This window comes from Cupressus sempervirens, chromosome 10, assembly GCF_028749045.1.
Source record: "Cupressus sempervirens isolate cs-2001-9-10 chromosome 10, ASM2874904v1, whole genome shotgun sequence".
Lineage (NCBI taxonomy): Eukaryota > Viridiplantae > Streptophyta > Pinopsida > Cupressales > Cupressaceae > Cupressus > Cupressus sempervirens.
In genome coordinates this window covers 164108301-164120347 of record NC_143127.1, presented here as the reverse complement: position 1 = coordinate 164120347, position 12047 = coordinate 164108301, and positions in this window count along the sequence as shown.

Below are 12047 nucleotides of genomic sequence, written 5' to 3'. Positions count from 1 at the left end.
GAATTTCCTACGATGTCATTGGTTGGTCTTTTAATGATATTAATACTTTATATTTTAGGCATTGTGATCATTGATTTAGCAAAGATCAAGGGCTGGTGCTTGCTCGTAATATGAAAGTGCATGAGTTTTAAGTAATGCGGGCAAGCCCCTTCATGACACGTAGCTGATAATGACATCATGCATTCATTCTTCTCAAAGGTAATAAATGAATTCTCTATCATGGCACTTGTCAAAGCACGTGAGTTTGAAAAGGTGATACTCTATTTGTCCAACAAGATCCATCGTCCGATGCAAACAGATCTACAGTGGGTGCTTCCCTGCATTATGAAGATGCAAGGATGTTAAGGAATGTGGGCAAGCACCTCATTGCTGCATGTCTTTGTGAGGTAGGGATGATTTCATAAGCCGTAGGGTGATGCCAGGTGGGGCCAAGTCATGTTGAGGTGTATGTTGAGTAGTTTGTGGGCCCAGAAGTATTAAGGGCAGGCACACTATAATGAAGATCTGTCATGATCATTGATCTTACAGAGATCAATGATTAGCACTTTCTTGCATTATGAAGATGCAAGGTAATTAAACAATGTGAGAAAGTGCCTGAAGGACACATGTCCTTATGGGTCTGGTTAAGGCATTAACAGTTGAGGCTGACACTTATGTGACATCACGGTTAAGTTGGGAAGGTGGCTCAATTAATTGAGAAGATGTGGTCAACTGCATGGAGACTTTATGGGGTGGTAAAATGAAATAAAATTATTGGCTCGCATGGCCCATTTTGGTTGCAGGATTCAGTTGACTTTTGACTTTGATGATTGATAAGCTAGAAATGAAGGAAATTGAGTTTTTTTGCATGATTTGATCCTCACGATCGATTCTAACTACTCTCGAATTAATGCTAAACCCAATAAATAGCAAGAGAACACTCCACCACCCCAATTTATCCATCTACTTGGTCAGAATGGTTTAATGGTGTCATTTCTGTTAGGGCCCTATTTCAACAAAATATCAGATTTCATTGTATCTGAATCTGTGCCCAAATCATATTTTCTCTAGATCTCTAAAGAGACTTAATGACAATGGTTGTGGAGTAACTTCAGTTAGAGAACATCTCAGTTATGCCTAAGCTATAAAGGCAATTTTTGTAGATTTTGTTGAGGTCAACTCTTCTCTGTTTTCTCTGATATTGCTCTGCAATTTCACTGTAAATCCCCTTTGCCTCTAAATTGTATGACATTCTTATCTCCTTTAGCCATTGATGTTAAGTTCAAGAACTATTTTCCTCTCATTGGTGTATTGTAGATATCTACAATCTTGCATGACTGTATCTCTTTTGGTCTATGAATGGTATATAAATGAATCCTCTCTTTCTTTGTGTCATTCATTTGGGTTTTTTTGATCTGCGTGTGATTGTTAGATTAAAGCAAGTCTGGATGTGTCATCTTTTGGTGTCATGATGGTTCAATAGTGCATGTATGGGAAGAGATTGGTTTGAACAGTCTATTTTTGGTGCATCACCCCCCTTAGGTTAGAATAGGTAGATTTGCTTCTATGCATTCCTTCGCCCTTTTCCTCTCCAAGAGTAGTTAAGTGCACCCTGATAGTAAATTAAGTCGGCCTTCTCCAGAGACTCAACCTTACAGTTCAAGTCCCATAGCTTGGAGGTTGTTTCCATTTTTCACAAGGTTGTCCTTAGGTAAAAACTTTGGACAAGGGTGCAAACTTTTGTGACAACGGTTTTTGGCACGCCTAGTGGGACTGTATTTAAAAAATTTCAATTCTATTGGTGTCAAAAGGAAGATTTCAAGATTAATACCGAGGAGATAATATTGGCTTCGGTGTTCAAGCCTTCAAGGGATTCATTCTTCAAGTACTTGGTGACTCTGAGCTTCAAATACATCTGGTTCCAAACCAAAGTTGCAATAATTCATGCCCAAAGCTGAAACAAGGGCATCTTCTAGAGGTAAATTTTAGTACTAAGAGCTTTCATTTTCTAATCCTAGAAGAAGGAAGACTAGAGTATCTTTATCACCAGTAAGGAGTGCAATAGTAACAAATACACCTACAAGATCCATCTCTACTCCTCCTGATGTTAGATCTCAGCCTAGATTGCCATCAACACATATCAATAGATCACTTGTCTATATGGCACAGCCTAGAAATCATGCTTTTTCCACCTTTAATGGTGGAAGTCCTCTTTTATTGGCCCAAAGACCTGACATACCAATAGCTGCACTCAAAAGTATACCAGAATTTACTAGTGAAACTTCTATCTCTCCATTAGAACACATTCAAGAAGTTGCAAATATCTATAATATCCATGGTATTACAGAAGATGATGTTATAGTTAGGCTTCTAGCCTCATCCTTGAATGAAAAAGCACTACAATGGTATAGAGGTTTGGCTCATGGTTCTATAGCAGATTGGGATGGATTAGGAGTAGGACTGTGCAAACACTTTGAGGACAAAAGTGACCATTTTTCACTTTTAGAATAGTTGACTACTATAAAAAGAGCCCCCCATGAATGTATGACTGATTTCAACTATAGATTTCAAAAGACATAGGATAGAATACCTACTTCAGTAAAGCCTACCCCTAGTCATGCCTTCTTGCATTACCTCAGAGCTTTTAACAGTGACATTGCCACTACAATCCAAACTATGGGAGGAGATACCTTGCCTAATGCTTATGACATAGCAATAAAGTCAGAAAACATCCTAATAAAATGAGGTAGCAACTCTAATTATGCACATGGTGTCTACAATACAGGAGTTTGCATCATTCACCGAGTTGTAATGTAGACAACATAGTTTTTTGCACTCCTAATTTAGCACATGTTGTCTATAGCACTGATGTGCGTAATTCACCTTTGTAGGCTTATCCTCTCATCATCACACTTACTTCTGTGCTTAATGGAGGATAACCCATATCTAGTGGACATGTGCCTAGTTGTTGGACTTATAATGATGTTGATTCTAAGGCATTCTAGATGCATCTCAGAGGCCTTTATATTGAGGCACTCCTAGTGTACTTGTACATTGTATTGAATACTATACAGTTATTCTAATCATACTCGGGTCTAATTTGTGCTTGTGTTTTGAGTTCCTTGGTCTTGGGTGAATTCTTCCCTAAGGAAAATTCTTACATGGTATTAGAGCTAAGGGAGATACTCATCACATAGCCATTGGAGACCTCATTGCTTCATCTCTCTAAGGGACCCGATCCAGATCTGGAGCATCAGCTGTAATTGGGAGAGTCCAGAGCTGAAGTGAACCTCACTATTGCATCCAGAGTGACAATTCGGTGAATATTGACTATAAATTTGCCTATTTTAGGCCATAGTCAACTGTGAGGCAAAAAATTTCAACAAATTGGAACCCAAAGGCCCAATTTGCAAGTATGGGTTGTTAGATTGTGGTGACTGATCAGGAAAGTATTGTACATACTTCATAAATAGTGGCCGACATAGTAGCTGACATATTATGGCTGACCTATGGCCGACATGTTATAACCCTAAAGTGGTTTAATACTTGTATAAAAAGGGCTTAGGGTTGGGTATTTTTTATATATGTGGTGATACAAAATTGGTTCTTGCGGCGGTATTGAGCTATAAGGGATTACGGATTGTAATCAGGTTGTAATCACTGGATTGTAATAAGATCGGACTTGCTGTTTGGTGGACGTAGCCCAGGGATTGGGTGAACCACGTTAAATCTTGGTGCCTTGTGTTCATTTCTGTGTGTTCTATTATTTTCTGTTATTGGTTATATTTGCATGTAGTTTTTATTTCTGTCTATGGTTTATCCCAACAATTGGTATCAGAGCAAGGTTGTCTTTCAGTTATCCTCTGCAGGAAAGTCTCACGGTTAAGTGGGAGTCTCACAGTTGAGTGGGAGAGATGGCAGATGAGGGTAAGTTGAGGGTTGACAGGTTTAATGGGCAGAACTTCCAGTTATGGAAGATGCAAATGGAAGACTATTTATATCAAAAGGATTTATGGAAGCCGTTGGAAGGAAAAGCCAAGAATCAGGGAACTATGTCAGAGGCTGAATGGGATCTTTTGGACAGAAAGGCACTCGAAAGCATTCGGTTATGCTTGGCACCATCGGTGGCATTTAATATTACAAAAGCAAAGACGACAGAAGATTTGATGAAAACCCTAGCGACATTGTATGAAAAGCCCTCCACTTCAAATAAGGTATTTCTCCTGAAGCGTTTATTTAATATGAAAATGGTCGAAGGTGGATTTGTTGCAGATCATTTAAATGAGTTTAATACTATTACTAGTCAATTATCTTCTGTGGGTATCAATTTTGATGAAGAAATTAAGGCTCTCTTGATTTTGTGTTCTTTGCCTGAAAGCTGGAATGGCTTGGTAATGGCGGTGAGTAATTATGTTCCTAGATCTAGTACCCTAAAATATGATGATGTGATCAGTGTTATTTTAAGTGAGGAAACTCGTAGAAAATCCTCAGGTGGATCTACATCAGGAAGTGCTTTAAATGCACAAAGCAGGGGCAGAACGACTGAAACAGGAAGTAACTCTGGAAATCATGGGAAATCAAGAGGAAAGTCAAAGGGGAGGAGGTCTCAATCGAGAGGACCAAATGATTGCTGGTACTGTGGGAAACCAGGGCACAAAAAGAAAGATTGCTGGACTCGAAAGAAAAATGAAGGAGATAAATCAGATGGAGACAAAGAGGCAAATGTGGTAAGTAACAAATCCAAAGAGGATGCTTTGCTTCTGTCTTTAGAGAGTGTTGATGATTCATGGGTTTTAGATTCTGGTGCTTCTTTTCATGCTACACCTCATAGAGGTTATTTCATTGATTATGTCCAAGGAGATTTTGGGCTTGTTTATTTGGGGGATAATGAACCCTGTCAGATTGTTGGAAAGGGAAAAATTAAGATTAAGTTGCAGAATGGGAATCATTGGCTACTACATGAGCTAAGACATGTTCCAAAGCTGAGTAGGAATTTAATTTCAGCAGGGCAACTCAGTGATGAGGGTTGTGTAGTTACTTTTAATGATAAAAATTGGAAGGTTTCAAAAGGATCCCTTGTAGTAGCAAAAGGTGTGAAAGTAGGCACCTTATATCTTTGTACAGGTCATATTGTTCCTTCTACTTTGATTGTTTCAGAGAAAAATGAATATTCAAGAACAATTACTGCAGTTGAGCAGGGAGAACAAATAGCTGTTGTAGATTCTGATACAGCGCTGTGGCACAATAGACTTGGGCACATGAGTGAGAAAGGTATGAAAGTACTTCATTCAAGGAAAGTTTTACCAGGTTTAAAATGTGTGAATATGGATTTCTGTGAAAGTTGTGTGTATGGAAAACAAAAGAGAGTGAGTTTTGTAAAGATAGGGAAGGAAAACAAAAAGGAGAAATTAGAGCTTGTGCATACAGATGTATGGGGACCGGCTTAGGTATCTTCCCTTGGTGGCTCTCATTATTATGTTACATTTATTGATGATGCAACTAGAAAAGTATGGGTTTATTTCCTTAGACAGAAATATGATGTATTTCAAACTTTTAAGAAATGGAAATGCTTGGTTGAAAATGAGACTGGTAAGAAATTAAAATGTCTCAGATCTGATAATGGTGGTGAGTATTGCAGTCATGAATTTGAAGATTATTGCTCCACTAATGGTATTCGTAGACAAAAAACTGTTCCAAGGACTCCACAAGAAAATGGAGTGGCTGAACGCATGAACAAGACTATAATGGAGCGCGCAAGGAGCATGAGGTTGCATGCTAGGTTGCCCTTACACATGTGGGCAGAGGCTGTCAATACTACAGTATATTTGATTAATAGAGGTCCCTCTACTCCTTTGGGCTGTGGTATTCCAGAGGAAGCATGGACTGGTAAGAAGGTGAGTTATTCTTTTCTCAAGACCTTCGGTTGTGAAGCTTTTGCTCCTATAGACTCTGAAAATAGAACCAAGCTAGAAGCTAAATCAAAGAAATGTGTCTTTGTTGGATATGACATTAATGAATTTGGCTATAGGCTTTGGGATTTTGAAAATCATAAAATTATAAGAAGCCGGGATGTCATATTCAATGAAAAAGTGTTGTACAAAGATCTATTGCAGCAACATGAGAAGAAAGAAAATGATTATGTAGTGTTGGATGATACTCCAAAAGCTGATGTTCCATCCATTCCTCATGATGTGCAACAACTGCAACAACAAATACCACACACACCAGTGAATGTTAGACGGTCAACAAGGCCAATTAGACCTCCACAAAGGTTTTCTCCCTCTTTGTATTCTATTTTACTTACTGATGCTGGTGAACCTGAAAGTTATGATGAAGCTGTGCAGGTGGATACTAAGATTCAGTGGGAGTCTGCAATGAAAGATGAAATGGAATCTTTGCTGAAAAATAAGACATGGGATTTGTGCAAGTTGCCTGCAGGTAAAAAGGCTTTACAGAATAAATGGGTTTACAGGTTGAAAGAAGAGGAAGGAGGTAAGAAAAGATTTAAGGCCAGGTTAGTTGTAAAAGGATTTGCACAGAAAAAGGGAATTGATTTTGATGAGATATTTTCTCCTGTTGTTAAAATGACTTCTATTCGTACTGTTTTAAGTCTTGTGGCTACTGAAGATTTGCATTTAGAGCAAATGGATGTTAAAATAGCCTTTCTTCATGGTGATTTGGATGAAGAAATATATATGGCTCAGCCACAGGGTTTTGAGGTCAAAGGTAAGGAGACCTTAGTGTGCAAATTGAAGAAAAGTTTATATGGCTTGAAGCAAGCACCTCGGCAATGGTATCTGAAATTTGACAGTTTTATGCATGAGCATGGATATAATAGGTGTCATTCATATTACTGTGTTTATTTTAAGAGGTTGGATGATGATAGCTACATTATTTTATGTTTATATGTTGATGATATGCTTGTAGCTGGGTCTAACATGGATCATATTAAGGGGCTGAAACGCCAATTAGCACATGCATTTGCTATGAAGGATTTGGGGGCAGCAAAACAAATCCTTGGTATGAAGATTTGCAGAGATGGGAAGAACAGAACATTGATGCTATCTCAAGCTGATTATGTTGAGAAGGTGCTGCAACGTTTCTCTATGGAGAATGCTAAAGCTGTCAGCACACCTTTACCTGGTCATTTGAAATTGACTAAGGAGATGTGTCCCAAGACACAGGAAGAGGAGGATAAGATGTCCAAGGTACCCTATGCTTCAACTATAGGAAGTTTGATGTATGCTATGGTATGCACTAGGCCAGATATTGCACATGCAGTGGGAGTCATTAGCAGGTATATGAGTCATCCAAGTTTTGAGCATTGGAATGCTGTCAAGTGGATTCTCAGATATTTGAGAGGAACATCCAATAAGTGTTTACACTTTGGGGGCTCTACTACTGATTTACAGGGCTATGTTGACTCAGATTTGGCTGGGGATATTGATACCAGGCGGAGTACTACAGGTTATGTCTTTACTGTTGGTGGGGCAGCCGTGAGCTGGGTTTCTAGGCTACAGAAGATTAATGCTCTCTCCACTACAGAGGCAGAGTATGTTGCTGCTACAGAGGCAGCCAAAGAGATGATATGGCTTCAGTTCTTCTTGGAAGAATTGGGACATCCTCAGAAGGATAATTATTTGTTCACAGATAGTCAGAGTGCCATTCATCTTGCTAAGAATTCAGCTCTGCATTCTAAGACCAAACAAATACAGTTGCGGTACCATTTCATTCGGTCAGTTTTGGAGGATGGACAGTTAAAGCTGGAGAAGATACATACCAATGAAAATCTAGCAGATATGTTGACAAAGGTTGTAACAAGGGAGAAGTTGAACTCCTCTTCAGCTTCAGTTGGTCTTTTAGACTACATGTGAATAAAAGAATAGCAGAGTCCAGGGTGGTTTGATCCAGTGGGAGCCCCATGCGGTAGTTGTATTGCTACAGGATCAGTCTCCAATTGGGAGATTGTTGTTTAGTGTGGAGCCTGATCAGTCCCCAAGTGGGAGATTGTTAGATTGTGGTGACTGATCAAGAAAGTACTGTACATAATTTTTTTTTTTGGAAGTAGCCGACATGGTAGCCGACATATTATGGCCGACATATGGCCGACATGTTATAACCCTAAAGCGGTTTAATACTTGTATGAAAAGGGCTTAGGGTTGGGTATTTTTTATATATGTGGTGATACGAAATTGGTTCTTGCGGCGGTATTGAGCTGTAAGGGATTATGAATTGTAATCAGGTTGTAATCACTAGATTGTAATAAGATCGGACTTGCTGTTTGGTGGACGTAGCCCAGGGATTGGGTGAACCACGTTAAATCTTGGTGCCTTGTGTTCATTTCTGTGTGTTCTATTATGTTCTTTTATTGGTTATATTTGCATGTAGTTTTTATTTCTGTCTATGGTTTATCCCAACATGGGTATGGTCATTATTTGATCTACATTTAATATTTGGATCTATTCATTATGTATTTTTCTTTGCAATTTTGAGATTATTTTTTTTGATTTAGGAATCTAGGCAGAGAAATTTTTTTGGCCCAGGCACCGGGCAGTCACACCCTGGCATTGAGCAGTGCAAAATATTCTACAGTCTGTAGTTATTATTCTATAAGTATTATTTTATATTTCGCAAGCTTTAATATCATTTGGAGGGTCTCAATTTCCAAATTTGGCATAGCAGCGTTTAAACATTAGCACCGACAGTCAACATTTTTATATTTGTGTAGAAAGGGCAATCGAGAACTTCCTCCATTGGTAGGCAATTACATTTTGGCAAATATTCCTCAGAGTACTAGCGGCTAACAAACCAACCGGTAGGCTACCAACTCCATTGACGACAATTGCCTTTGTTTTTATATTGTTGTAGGTTCTGTTTTATACAACCCTGCTACACCAAATTTTATGAATGTGGGACTAAATAAAAAAGTCCCCGCCCAATTTTATAGCCGGTGAACGCAAAAAGGACCACGATGATATTAAAACTTGTGACCATGCACACACGACTCAAAAGCATTAGTACATGCGGTGAAGAAATACAATGCCACATGAATGCTTTCGCAAAACCTGCACACGTCACACGATTGAAAACAAATTTGATGTCATGCCCAAAACATAAGGGCAAAACACACACAAATTTTTTTTAAGAACAATGATAAAATAAAATAACATGGTCGTAAAAGATTTAAAAAGTTTAACTATAATGGAACTAATTTGTTCGAGAAGTTTTAAGTTCAGATATTTAGGGTACTATAAGACTAGATGCAAGTTCATCATTGATTTAAAAAGGTCACAACATAGTTTGAACATTTTGCTAAAGAGATTATAAGGGTAAACTGAGAGTTTCTAGTAAATCAATTAATTAAATTAAATGACTAATTCGTTACGTCTCAAAGACCTACCAACTTAAATGTCTTTCTATCTCCTAGTTACACAACTTGTTTAACACCAATCTAATATGATCAAATACTACATTCTTGAAGATGACTTAACTAACTAACCCTTTTTTTTATTAAATTGATAACTTGAATGTCATCTCAATTTTAATCATTTACTTTAGGCTTAATGTCATTAATTAACTTCTTTCAACTTCATTCTAATTACGTTTTAAAACTTTAATCCAAAATCTAAACTTAACCTTAAAATTATCTTCAATATACTTATAACCATTTAATTTATTGTTTACCATTAAAAATGATGAAAAGAATAAATTCAATAAATCTATTTTTTTTAATCTAAACTTTATTTGAACTATCATAAATTTAAGTTCATATTAAAATCGATGTATAAAGCTCGCAATGATATAAAACTAATTAATAACACATTAAAATTGTTTTAATTAAAATATACTAATTTCCCATTTAAGATTTTTAAAAAAAAATTAGAACTAATTTAATATACTAACATCTAAGACACTATTTAATACTAATAAAATAAACTAATTTAAACTAAAACTTAAACTAACATAAAAACAACGTATCAAAATTCAATATTTTAAAACAAAATCACAATGATTAAATTATATATGAAAGATAAAGTTCCTAACTAACTAATATTAACTAAACATAAATTTAAAACTAAACTAATCTTCAATAATAAAACTAATACTAACTAACAATTACTAAACTATCCTATACTTACCTTCTAACATACATTAACTACCACTACTAAATAATAATAAGAAAACTATATACTAACCACCCCCCCCCCCCCCCCATATCCTAACACCACCCACGTGGCCCCACTAACCATTAACTACCCCACTTAAAGCTCAGTGCTTCCAAGCACTTTTCAAGGCACACTGCCCCATAAAACCAAGTGCAGACCCTCCTAGGAAAGTGGCGACCAAATTTATGAAGAGGGAAGGAGATTTAAACAGAGTCACGTCAAGTGCCATCAGTCAATGGACATGACAAGTTGCGCTTTCTTATGGAGGGAAATAGGGTGATGTCACCCTTAGTTAAAGGATTGATTTAGTTGTTTTCTATTAAAACATTGGCATGGATTAGTTTTGGTTTATTTCAAAGAATGGAGAAGGGATTGCGTAGACAGATATAACATTAATGCTATTTGACCTTGATGCCAAGTATGACACCATGCCCCCTTCTCATTTGCTTAACACTAAAATCATGTCAAGTCTCCAAAATAAATCAATTATGTTTAAAATAAAAGAGGTCAAAAAGGTCCGCGCCCATTTTTGGGGAAGAGTTAAGTTTCAAAAGTTAATTAGGTGATTTGATCATGCAATGATAAGTTAGGATATTTTGTTTGTTTTTTTTGTTTTTTTTGTTTAATGAATTTTATATATTTATCTATTCAAAGGTTGATGTCATAATCTTATTCAAAAGGGAATATCTAGGAGAATCCCTAAAGATTCTCTGTTACAAGAGGAAAATTTAATTTGTTCCCATACAAAAACCAAAGAGTTTTTGCTCTCTTAAATTTTGAAGTTGATTTAATTATCAAGAGGGGATTTTTTTTTTTTTTAATAAATCTAATAGGACCATTTGCAAATCAATAAACCAATAGATTTAATTATCCATCTAAGCCATAATGCAAAAATTGATTTAATTCTAATAATCACAAAAACTAATCTTTCATTCATAATAGAATTTTCATTTCCAACATATAATAAAACTTAAAATTTTCCTAATTGAATCAACATCAACCATATAATTGAAAATTATGATTAAATCTCATGATAGCAATATTACTCAAACACAAATTTTATTAGCAAACCTGATTCAAAGGCTCAGCCGGGAAAGAACTAGGAAGAAAACCCAGTGTCGCTGCCATTACAACAAGGTTTTGAGATACAAATTACATAGGATTTCAATCCTGAATTACAACACTTAAATTAAATTTCCTTCATGACCCTCATCAAGGGTTCCATATCAAATTTTGCAACACATTTCTATGAACCGTGGAGGAAATAGAATCTAATCAGGTGACAACAAGCATGACTAAGAAACAAATCAAACATGCATATTCATGGTTTTCACAATAGGATTCAAAATGAATCAAAACTAGGGAAAGGTGGATTTTTCCAATAGGAGATATTAGACACAACACCAAACTAGGTGCCCAATCGGGGCTATAAATCAAGAACTTTCGTTCTTCCATTCTTACATGCCATAACTCATACATGGTTTGTGCTGACAGGTAGGGGCCCATAACACCCTACCCTCTCTCCCTCTTCTCATCCTGAGAAGAGACTCTACACTGTTGGAGTCCAACTAAAAGGACCTTTCCCAAAATTGGCCACTTCTGCCCTCTCCAAGGGTGAGTAATGCCAAAACACCCATACAAGAAAACTTTGAAATTCAAACAGAAACACGGAAGAAAAGCATTGAAGAACATGGTTTTCAAATCTTCCCAACATAACCACAATCATACAAGCATTCAAACATCAACAAGGTAGCATAAACATGAAACAAACATGAAAATCTGAACAAGGGAGATGAGAATTCCTACTTGCACCAAGAGGTAATGGCAAATGAACAAGTTTGAGTAGAGTCTTTCCCTTCCTTCTTCAATCTTCCAAGACTCCTCTCTAAATGTAGAGATTGG